Below are 12,267 nucleotides of genomic sequence, written 5' to 3' on the forward strand. Positions count from 1 at the left end.
GATAATAAACAGCTGACTGACTTCCATTTGTTGACATGACATGGTTAAGATTCAGCTGGTAAATATCATAATTTGGGTGTCCATCTTAGAAGCAACATCATATTTATAATAAAATATATGATAATAATCATATAATACACATATATTTAGTTGTTACAGAAAGAAACTTTATAAAATTATTATAGAATCTCATTCATTCAATGTTTTCAGATTATTTACTTAGGCTAAACGTTTGTTTCTGTATTTTAAAATATATTTTTATATTAACATTTTAATATTTACTGAACAATAATTAAATATTTTATTAATCAAAATAAACAGAAAATACTGCAAACGTTGCTTTTTTGCACAACTATGGACTTTTTTGAAAAATGAGCACATTTTTCTTAGGGTGTGCTTTAGCCCCATTGTAGGCTACCCTGATACAACTCATGTATATTTATAATAGCCTGTATTAACTTTTTTAAAATTGTGTATACGATTAATATGGTCTAAATAAAATATCATAAATATGAAGTATGTTAGGCTATAGATACTAGTAGCCTATTAACTCGTAAAATTGATTATAATCGGAAATCTATTTTACAGGAGTGGCATGCTGGAGCTTTGAATCCATGTTTGCACTGTTGAAACAATTCAACGTTGTGGATTGTAGTTGGTAATATACCTGTTAAGGCCGGAACACACCAAGCCGACGATCGGCCGTCGGGCAGTTTTTGTGCGTCGGCCAACTAAGTTTCCTCGGTGTGTTCCACATGGTTTCACATCGTCGGCTGGCGTTGGTCCTCGTCGGCTGTTTTTCAGCCGATTCGACATGTTAAATCGGCGTCGCCGCATGTCGGGCAGTCGGGACATATGATCGTTCTGATTGGCTGTTCAGCTAGCGAACCAGAGCACGAGAAAATAAAAACGGAAGTGACGATGCAAGTAAACGACGGAGTCAAGAGGGAACACACAGAGCGCCTGTCTCATTTGTTTATTTTCCTCATTCCAATACACGTGAATATTGTTAAAAGATATGGCTGTGTGGACCGAGGCAAGTGAGGACGAATTGATCAGCATGATCCAGGAAAGGCCGGCTTTGTATGACATTACAGAAAAATGTTAACGTTATGTCAACTGTGTGGCGAAAGCAGAACTGTGGCGTGAGATCGCAAATAAAGTTGTCATGTCAGGTAAGATTTCCTTTTTTGCAATAGTTTTTTCTTCTTCAGTAGTCCATATTTTTTAAAAAACTGCATGTTAGATTGTTGTGTGCAACTTTCATCTTTGCACAGCAGTTAGTTTCACATTCAAAATGCACTAAAGATATCAAAACACTTAATGCATGTCTTTATGTCCAAAAGCAATGATAAATCCACAGTTTAGCCCTCATATATTTCGGTTGTACTAACTGTGTGGAGAGTTTTGCAAAAGTGACCTAAATGTATTGAGAAATGTGTTCTAGCGACTGTAAAAAAAATGCTGTCATCCAGAATACATCCAGTTAAAAGTAGAACAAAAATGAACATTACAACAGCCATGAAATTGACATAACTCAGCGTAATGTTTTTTTTTATTTTGTCCCTCCTCAGAGAAAGAGCTCAAGAAGCGGTGGGATTCATTGCGAACCCAGTACATGTTACAAGAAATCTAACTATCAGGGTACACACACACACACACACACACACACACACACACACACACACACACACACACACACACACACACATACACACATATATATATATATATATATATATATATATATATATATATATATATATATATATATATATATATATATATATATATATATATATATGTGTGTGTATATAATTATTTTATTTATTTTTTCTTTCCATTTGAACAAATGAACATTTTGCTTTTGGTAAAGTGGCCAATGAATGTTCAGATGGGTCTATTTACAAGTAATTCAACAAATCAACTTCCACAATGTGCATCTGAATAGATCCATTTAGCCAATTTGCAGGGTATTGTTTTAGCTATGCCCTGTTATTGTTATGGGTTATTGGTGAACAAGTGTAAGAATCTATTGTATCACATTGTTCACATTTTGATTGTGTCTTTAAGGAACCTTTGTCTGAAAGTGAATCCTGTTTGCCCTCAGATGGTACCAACAGTGACACCTGGATTGGCACCCGTGAGCCCAGCTTCATTACGGCTGAGCTACGGCCCAGCACACCCTTGGCTGAATCTACCTATATAGCTACTTTTATAGCTATTCTCTATATAGCTATTTGTGCCCATTGTACTGAACATTGGAAAATAAAAAAACTTTGACTTTGGGTACTTGCATTCACAGTTCTTTATGTAAAAAAAGGATCACAAAACACAAGATGATGCAGAATTCTAACCCTTATTTTGCTATTTGACATCTAACTAGCAGAGTAAATAAACACATCTTTATTGATGTTTTAATTTAAGAATAAATAGATTTTCAATTAATAGACATTTTCATTATGTGTTACTTCCACAATACAATGTTATCAAAGTGCAATATCTGTAAATTAATAGTTAGCATGGTTACTGTCAGTTAAGTTCAGTGTATGGTTTAGTGTTACATTATTTTCATTAACATTTCTGTGCCACTGGAGATTTCCTTTCCAAACTGCTGTTATGTGATGTGCAAGAAGCAGCATGATATCATTTTGAAGAAATGTCACCATACCCTTGTGAAAAAAAAGTGCACTTTAGTGTACTTTTATAAAGTGTACTTATTACACAGACAATATACTTATACTAAATACACTTAATTGTGCAATTAAATGCAATGTTTTCGGTGTACTTAACACACATTATATGTAATTGATTTCAAATTTATCACATATTAAGTTGAAATAAAATACAATAAGTTGCAATTAAGAGTGATTTTTTGGAACAACTTAAGTGGTACTTAAATACAACTTTATATGTACTTTCATAATCGCTTCTAGTGTATTAAAATTGTAATTAAAGTGCACTGCTCAATGTACTGACAAGCAATTAATGTGAACTAAAACATACTTTAATGTCAGCTAAATATACACTTAAGTGTGAATTAAATGCAATGTTTTCGGTGTACTTAACACACATTATATGTAATTGATTTCAAATTTATCACATATTAAGTTGAAATAAAATACAATAAGTTGCAATTAAGAGTGATTTTTTGGAACAACTTAAGTGGTACTTAAATACAACTTTATTTGTACTTTCATAATCGCTTCTAGTGTATTAAAATTGTAATTAAAGTGCACTGCTCAATGTACTGACAAGCAATTAATGTGAACTAAAACATACTTTAATGTCAGCTAAATATACACTTAAGTGTGAATTAAATGCAATGTTTTCGGTGTACTTAACACACATTATATGTAATTGATTTCAAATTTATCACATATTAAGTTGAAATAAAATACAATAAGTTGCAATTAAGAGTGATTTTTTGGAACAACTTAAGTGGTACTTAAATACAACTTTATTTGTACTTTCATAATCGCTTCTAGTGTATTAAAATTGTAATTAAAGTGCACTGCTCAATGTACTGACAAGCAATTAATGTGAACTAAAACATACTTTAATGTCAGCTAAATATACACTTAAGTGTGAATTAAATGCAATGTTTTCGGTGTACTTAACACACATTATATGTAATTGATTTCAAATTTATCACATATTTAGTTGAAATAAAATACAATAAGTTGCAATTAAGAGTGATTTTTTGGAACAACTTAAGTGGTACTTAAATACAACTTTATATGTACTTTCATAATCGCTTCTAGTGTATTAAAATTGTAATTAAGGGTGCACTGCTCAATGTACTGACATCCATTCTACTGTCTTAAAAACAAGCAATTAATATGAACTAAAATATACCTTAACGTAATTTACATGTACACTCTAATATAATGAAATACATTCATAATTAAATTTTTCAAATAATACAGCTGCAATTTCGTGTAATGAACACATCCAAATTTAAATCCTCTACATTTATTGACAAAACAATCTGTAAAACAAATATACAAAAAAAACTTTTTTTTGATGCCCAAGAAAAACCCAAAAAACTATTTACACAAACACAAATTAATTTAGAAAGAGTCTGGAGGACAATGAGGATTATATGCAATTATATGTAATTATATGCATTATTATATATCTCCCTCATTCAAAGGTACCTAAATCTACCCATCACAGAAAATTACCTCACACAACAGATGAATAAATACAAAAAAATGGAAAGAAAAGAATCGTTTCATGTACAACACTAAGATTCAAAACTTTGGGTAACGTTTAATTAGTTAACTACTTAATTTAACATGAACCTAGAATGAATAATAATATAAACATTTATTTATCTTAGTTAATGTTAATTTCAACATTTACTAATTAGGGGTGTAACGGCACATGTATTCATACCGAACCGGTTCGGTAAAGGACTTCCGGTACAGTGCACGTGTGTACCGAGCGGTACGAATGCAATCTTTAACAGTTAACAGACGGCTTGTTTAATGAGTGGAACACACTTCAATACAAGTTTTCATAAGAACATATGTATTCTGTCAATTTTATCATTAAATTCAAGTGATGCCATATTGATGCTCTTTAATGTGACATGACAGATCACTGTAAAGACATCAGTTCAAGCAGCAACGCGGCACGAGTGAATGTGATCACCTTGTCATAGTCAAAGAATAAACATGAATTAACATCAGAAGGTATGTTAAGGATACATTACAACTTACTAAAATGTATCACATTGTGTAATCGTTCAGTGTTTCAACAGCAGAAAGACGTCGATAAAACACGAGAGATGAACTCTTTCACTAAATGTATGCATTATATTAGCCTATATATTCATCATATTCTACTTAACCTGAAAACCTGAAAAAAATCTAACCTATAATTAGATTTATAAGTTAATGCAAAAACGGTCTTATGAGAAGTTTACACGTTTGCATACAATGCAAGTGCAAGTAAGGCCTCCTTATATAGTCTACACTATACAGCATTCTTTGTCATTTGATTAATCAGAAACAACAAGGCAATTATATATTACATTCTGAATCAAATTATAATCTTTGTGTGCCCTTTGTTAGAGTTAAGCTTGGTAAAACGTCCTTCAAATATGTCGCAGCCTCAGATTGGAATTTGCTCCAGACTGAGTAGAAGCTAAAAAATCTGGTGACATTTAGTCATTTTAAAATTTTACTACATCATTTTGAGAGTAAATTAATGGTGTGTAATTGTTTTTGACTGGTTGTATGTTTTATGTTTTTTATGTGACTTTTTATGTATAACTGTACATGCAAACACAGCTGGCTATCTTGGCCAGGACAGGACATTTTAATCTCAGTGAGTTTTTCTCCTGGTTAAATAAAGGTAATAATAATAATAATAATTAGTAGAGATATTTTTTATATTATATTTTTAATTCTTTAAGAAACCTTTAGATTAGGACAATTACAATTTGTTCAGTAAACCAATAAAAAAAAGAAGCATTTTTATATTTAGTGTTCCTCCCCGAACTGTCAGCTTTGTGTACTGTTACACCTCTATTATTAATGCAATCTTAAATGTTAATTATTTAATGCATTGTTAACTTGCATGAACAATGACTATAAATTTAATTAACTAGCTTTGAACTATTATTTATTAAGCAAGGTCAACAACTATTAATAAACACTGTAAAAAATTAAATAAAATAAATAAATAAAAAGAAATCACTGTTAGATCATGTTGGTCAATACATTAAATAACGTTAACAAATTAGATCTTATTGTAAAGTGTTACTGAACTTATAAGCTCTTAAACCTTTACTAGCACCAAAATTAGGACCAAAAGGTTTATTCTAAAATCTTATTCCAGCATTAGTGAATGAAAAAAAAACTGAAGAACTCCAAAGGCACACAAAATTGTTTGTCACCAACTCTTTTCAAGTTGTTTGGAAAGTGCTGTTTATGTCAATGTCCCAGAAGCTCTCCATCAGTAGGAAACTGGCGCACCATCTCTCCACAGTAGATGTGAATGGACATGTTCCAAAGAGGCAGGAAAGCAAAAAAAGATATACCTTGAGGAAAGAAAAAGAAAACGCAAAGAAAAAACTTGTTTATAAAACAGATCTATCCATTATTATAATTGGCTCAATTAAATTAAAACGATAGATGTACAGTTTATATTCACACAGCAGTATCTGTATGAAAAAAAGAAGAAAAAAAAGAAATAGCCATAAGAGGGATCATAAAAATGAGCATGTTGTCTCTTTTTTATCTAGTACTGCCCTGATGAAGCAGTTTATTCTGCATGGTGTGTGTAAGCTTTTGACCACACCTGCATCCCCTATGTGATGAATTACCTCAGTCGTCAGGGTAGAATGATTGGCGAGGTTCCTTCACGTATCCCACTGAGCACATCATCTTCACTGACACTGGACTTTAAAAATAGAGAACATTTTAATAATGGTTTTTATTCCTACTTTACAGGGAATTAAACATAACTTAAATATAGATAAATAACCCAAGACCAATGTAAATTGAGAAAAGTATTCTTGCATTTTTCCTCATCTTGCCTTGCAAGTTTCAGCTTACCTCGCCCATCTCCATGAAGGATGTTCCTGTATTTACCACGCCTGGCACAGCAATGCTGCGGCTCCATTCCTTTGGGTGTGTGGCCTGTAAAATATATAATGATTAGGGGACCTGTAAATGCACAAGTGGGAATGTATTACTTACAAATGGACAAGATGCAAAGCATTTAAAAGCTAAAGACTTGATAGTTATGTTTTAGCTTGTGTGATCAGTGTCATGGCTGGGCATAAATTCATAATTAACATTAACTTGACCTCATCAAGATGGCTCCGTGATTCCACACAGCTTGCACTGGATCTCCAATAACACATCTGTATTGATCCTACAAAATAAAATTAAAAATAAGCACAAAATATTAAAAACACAAATAGTACTTTAACATCTTACTCTCCAAATGCAAAAAGAAAAGAACATATTAAAATCATTATTTCATTACTGGTTGTTGTTATACGTTAAGTTAATATATGGAATAAATGTATATAACGTTAAATGTCTTCTGTCCATTTAAAAAGTAGGAGATCGATTAAAATATTGTATTTACAGCAGACAAATTCATTGAACATGCCCACACCGGCGATCACATTCCGATTTAAGAAATTATTATAATGCAATCTTAGATACATGAATATGAATAATACAATCTTAGATACATAGGAAACATGATTAATGTTAATTCACCTCCCGAGTCCATATTGCGTCTATCCTATCTGCGATTAAACTAAATAACTACTACACTGTAATAGAGAGCTACCATGTTACGGTGAAAATGTAAAATCAAGAGAGCTTATATCAAGATATACTTACTTGACTCGTTATTTGTAGCATATAATGTCTCATCTGTAATGATCCAAACGGTTCGCTCCTCTGTTGTCTGTTCTCTTCAGCTTCATTTTCCTCACGCATCGAGATGACGCAATCATGGCGGAGGCGGACCGCGCATTTTTCAAAATCATGACGTAGAATTTTTGGCGCATGCGCATTGAAATATTAAGTATAAATATAAAATAAGATATTTCGTGCATTAAATGTTGATTATAAATCACTTATTAATTATCCATTTCTGTTCAGGTTGTTCTAACACACTGTGTAGTTGGACTGTATTTCAGAGAACTTGACTCATTCACCTAACTAAAAGTCAATCATGTTTAGAGTCTGATTAAAATTAAATGTAGCCCATTTTAACTGAATTTTAATGCAAATTAATTTGGTTTAGATTTGTTCAACTTTTTCTTGGAATTAATGCAATTAAATGTGTGTTTAATCGCCATACAACAACATAATATTGAAAGTAGGTTATTCTACACAGATGTAAAGTAGCCTACAGTACATTAGGCAACTCCTCTCATAAAGATTGACAATGTCAAATTATGTAGAAAACTGACACTTGTAGTTGAGTTCATAGGAGCTAGTTATAACATTTCAACAGTATGTTGTACTGGAGTGTAAGCGAGTGAAATTTTGAAGAAAAATACATTAACCAATGTAAATTTGGACAACTAATTTTTAAAAAAAAATCATTTATTTTCCATGTGCTTTGTCATTAGTAAAATAAGTGCACTTTATGAAACAAACTCATAATTAAAATGGTTTAAGTAAATTTAGGTGTAGACATTACAAGGTGCATTTTTAAAAAGTGCACTTAAGTGTGTTTATAAATATTGTCATACAAGTGTACTTTCTTTAAGTGAAAATTAATTATATATTATTACAAAGCGCACTTATAAAAAGTGCACTAAAGTGTGTTTATAAATATTGTCATGAAAGTGTACTTTTTTAAAGTACAAATTAATTATATATTATTACAAAGCGCACTTATTAAAAGTGCACTAAAGTGTGTTTATAAATATTGTCATGAAAGTGTACTTTTTTTAAAGTACAAATTAATTATATATTATTACAAAGCGCACTTATTAAAAGTGCACTAAAGTGTGTTTATAAATATTGTCATGAAAGTGTACTTTTTTTAAAGTACAAATTAATTATATATTATTACAAAGCGCACTTATTAAAAGTGCATTAAAGTGTGTTTATAAATATTGTCATGAAAGTGTACTTTTTTAAAGTACAAATTAATTATATATTATTACAAAGCGCACTTATTATAAGTGTACTAAAGTGTGTTTATAAATATTGTCATGCAAGTGTACTTTCTTTAAGTGAAAATTAATTATATATTATTACAAAGCGCACTTATTAAAAGTGCACTAAAGTGTGTTTATAAATATTGTCATGAAAGTGTACTTTTTTAAAGTACAAATTAATTAGATATTATTACAAAGTACACTTATTAAAAGTGCACTAAAGTGTGTTTATAAATATTGTCATGAAAGTGTACTTTGTTAAAGTACAAATTAATTAGATATTATTATAAAGTGCACTAATTAAAAGTGCACTAAAGTGTGTTTATAAATATCGTCATGAAAGTGTACTTTTTTAAAGTACAAATTAATTAGATATTATTATAAAGTGCACTTATTAAAAGTGCACTAAAGTGTGTTTATAAATATCGTCATGAAAGTGTACTTTTTTAAAGTACAAATTAATTATATATTATTACAAAGTACACTTAATAAAAGTGCACTAAAGTGTGTTTATAAATATTGTCATGAAAGTGTACTTTTTAAAAATACAAATTAATTAGATATTATTACAAAGTGAATTTTAAAAAAGTGTACTTAAGTGTGTTCAGAAATATTGTCATTAAAGTGTATTCTCTTTAAGTACACTTAAGTGGCACTTAATTTTAATTATATCATATTATCTACAAGTGCAGTTTTTAAAAAATATACTTTAAATATATTAAGTGCACAAAAAATACACTTTCAATACAATTAAGCACACTTCTTTTTCACAAGGGTAGGCATGTTTCCAATGAAAAAAATATATACAAATTGTCATAATTCATTGAACTAGCACCAAGCATTGTCACAAACATAATTTACTGTAAATCAGACAGAATTCGTCATACATATATATTTATTTTAATAATCCCTTGGGCCATTGTTCAGATTGTGTCACATTAACTTCCACAATGCATCTGAATGAGCAAATTTGCAGGGTATTGTTTGAGCTATGCCCTGTTATTGTTATGGTTCATTGATAGGTGAACAAGTGTAATAATCTATGGTTTCACATTTTGACTTCGGGTATGGTTTCACCCATTTAGTGAGCGTTCCTCGTATTTTTCGCGTCCGCTTCTACCTTTCCTCTTCCACAAGTAAAAGACCAAGGGCTGACAAAGGCAATGCCATGTGCAACGTTCTGAAATGCACGAATCCGTCTGTGTGGGGAACGAAAACGACAGCTGATATCTTTATAGGCAGCTCTTCCGGTTTCCCGCTTCGAATAACGAAAACAGACTACTGCCACCAGCTGGGACGGAAAGGTACTTCCTCTAACGCAGGCGCAGAACGGACGCGCTATTGGCCGTCTGATGTCGAGCGTCGGCTTGGTGTGTCAGGGCAACTTTGGACCGCTTTGGACCCAAGACGCTGCCGACGTGAGGCAACGTGAGCCGACTCAGCAGTTTGCTTTCGTCGCCACTAGTTGATCGGCGTCGGCTTGGTGTGTTCCTAGCTTTAATGGGAAGACATTCTGGAACAGCCGTCTCCACAGAGAGCAGACAGCCGCAGACTTTGAGCGATGCTGCGCGGAGCGAGCGGGAAAACACAGAAAGGTTTAGCGGAACTAGTGGATTTTTAGCGGAACCGAACGCTTTTATGGAAATCCTCTGAGGGTGAGGGAGGGAAGGGGGCAAGAGGGGCACCTTAGCCGATGAGGGCAAAGGGGCAGTGGCTCTAGCCACCGGGCCACCCCCCTGTGCACGGCCCTGTGCCCATGGAGTTTTGGGTTCCTTGCCACTGTTTGCCTTTGGCTTGGCTTGCTCATTTGGGGACACTAAAATTTCGATCTAAGTTTTCAACTAAATATCCTAATAAAATTAATTAAAACTGTAACAACTATATTTCTGATCTGCCCACATTGTCACTATAAATTAAAATGAGCTGATGACATCACTGTTTTCCCTAGAACGACTGTACAGCCGAATCAAGGCAAGGCAAGGCAAGTTTATTTATATAGCACATATCATACACAATGGCAATCCAAAGTGCTTTACATAGAAATGAATTAAAATAGGGATAAAAAATGCATAAGAAAAAGAATACAATGTAAAGAGAATTAAAAATAATAAAATGATAACCAAAGAAAAGAACAGGTAAACTAAAACAGTTATAAAAAGAATTTTTTTTAAAAAAACGGTATTGAATCAAATTTTGTTGCAATATTGTCCTGTGAAGCTGCTTTGAAACAATCGTCATTGTAAAAGCGCTATATAAATAAAGTTGACTTGACTTATTTGGAAGCCTGACACCCCTCTATGTTAATATGAATGATTACCATATTCAGGTCTACCATGTTCAATACCGTGGCAGATCCATAAGGGACATTGTGGTACTAAAAAGTCTGGATGTAAAGAGCACATTCAGGGCTTTTCAGCCAACAAGACAGCACTTAATCTTCTCCTATAACATTTCACAAGATTGGAGAACACAGAGAGAGGGATCTTTGACTATTCTTCTTTGCACAATCTTTCTAGATCCTGGGTCCTCTCTCATGCACTCTCCTCTTTAGCTCGAGGTCTGGGGACTGAGATGGCCATGGGAGGACCTTGAGCTTGTGACTACTGAACTATTTTTGTGTAGATTTTGCCACATGTTTTGGATCATTATCCTGGTGATGACGACCCATCTTCAGCTTTCTGGCAGAGGCCATCAGGTTTTTATTTAAAATGTCCTGGTAGTTCAAAGCATTCATAATGCCATGCACCCTAACAAGGTTCCCAGGGCCTTTGGAAGAGAAACAGGCCCACAGCATCGCAGATCCTCCACCATACTTCACAGTGGGCATGAGGTGCTTTACGGCATACTAATCTTTTGTTTTACGCCAGACACACTTAGAGTGTTTGTTGCCAAAAAGCTCAATCTTAGTCTCATCTGACCAAAGCACACGATCCCAATTGAAGTCCCAGTACCGCTTAGCAAACTCCAACCGTTTACGCTTGTGAGTGTTAGTGAGAAAAGGCTTTTTCCTTACATGCCTCCCCAACAGCTTGTTGGCATGTAGAGACCGTCTGATGGTTGTTTTGGAGACTTTGTGACCCCAAGATTCCACTCTTTGATGCAATTCTGTGACAGTGAGCTTATTTTTTTTGTTAAAGTACATTTTTTTTACTTCACTTACCATCTTCCTCACTATGCGTTGTGGCAAGATAAACTTGGGACCTCTTCTAGCCTTGTTTGTCACTGTTTAGTTGTTTTAAACTTCTTAATGATTCCTCTGACTATAGATACGGGGAAGTTAAGGCGAGTGGCTATTTTCTTGTAGCCATTGCCTGACTTAAGAAGGTCAAAACACATCTGCCTTACTTGAATGGTGTATTTTCTTGTCTTTGCCATGATGACAAATGGGTAAGAGAATTAGGCCTCTGTGTCACATCATATTTATACCCCAGGGAAGCAGGAAGTCAATGAATTACTTATTAAAATTTCCTAGATACCCTAACCAACTTTAGCAACTACAGAAAAATATATTTAGAAAAAAATAAATTACATTTTTCAGAGGAATTGTTAGGGGTGTCAATAATTGTGGGACACATGATTTCAAGGTTATTTTTTCCCCTAAATGTGTGGGTTTTTTT

The 12,267-nt window shown here is 33.1% G+C and overlaps 2 long non-coding RNA genes across 2 annotated transcripts; one reads left to right on the forward strand and one right to left on the reverse strand.

Moving 5' to 3' along the window:
• The first annotated feature begins 688 nt into the window (after nt 1-688).
• On the forward strand, nt 689-2,436 carry LOC137071556 (uncharacterized). Its single transcript, XR_010904450.1, has 3 exons — nt 689-1,175; nt 1,575-1,644; nt 2,111-2,436. It is a non-coding gene; the product is annotated as an uncharacterized lncRNA (long non-coding RNA).
• Nucleotides 2,437-5,171: 2,735 nt separating this feature from the next.
• Nucleotides 5,172-7,496, reverse strand: LOC137071554 (uncharacterized). Its single transcript, XR_010904447.1, has 5 exons — nt 7,374-7,496; nt 6,824-6,891; nt 6,570-6,653; nt 6,338-6,414; nt 5,172-6,052 (listed from the first exon to the last, which is right to left on the reverse strand). It is a non-coding gene; the product is annotated as an uncharacterized lncRNA (long non-coding RNA).
• Between the last annotated feature and the right edge of the window lie 4,771 nt (nt 7,497-12,267).

This window comes from Pseudorasbora parva, chromosome 3 (genome assembly GCF_024679245.1).
Source record: "Pseudorasbora parva isolate DD20220531a chromosome 3, ASM2467924v1, whole genome shotgun sequence".
Taxonomy (NCBI): domain Eukaryota; kingdom Metazoa; phylum Chordata; class Actinopteri; order Cypriniformes; family Gobionidae; genus Pseudorasbora; species Pseudorasbora parva.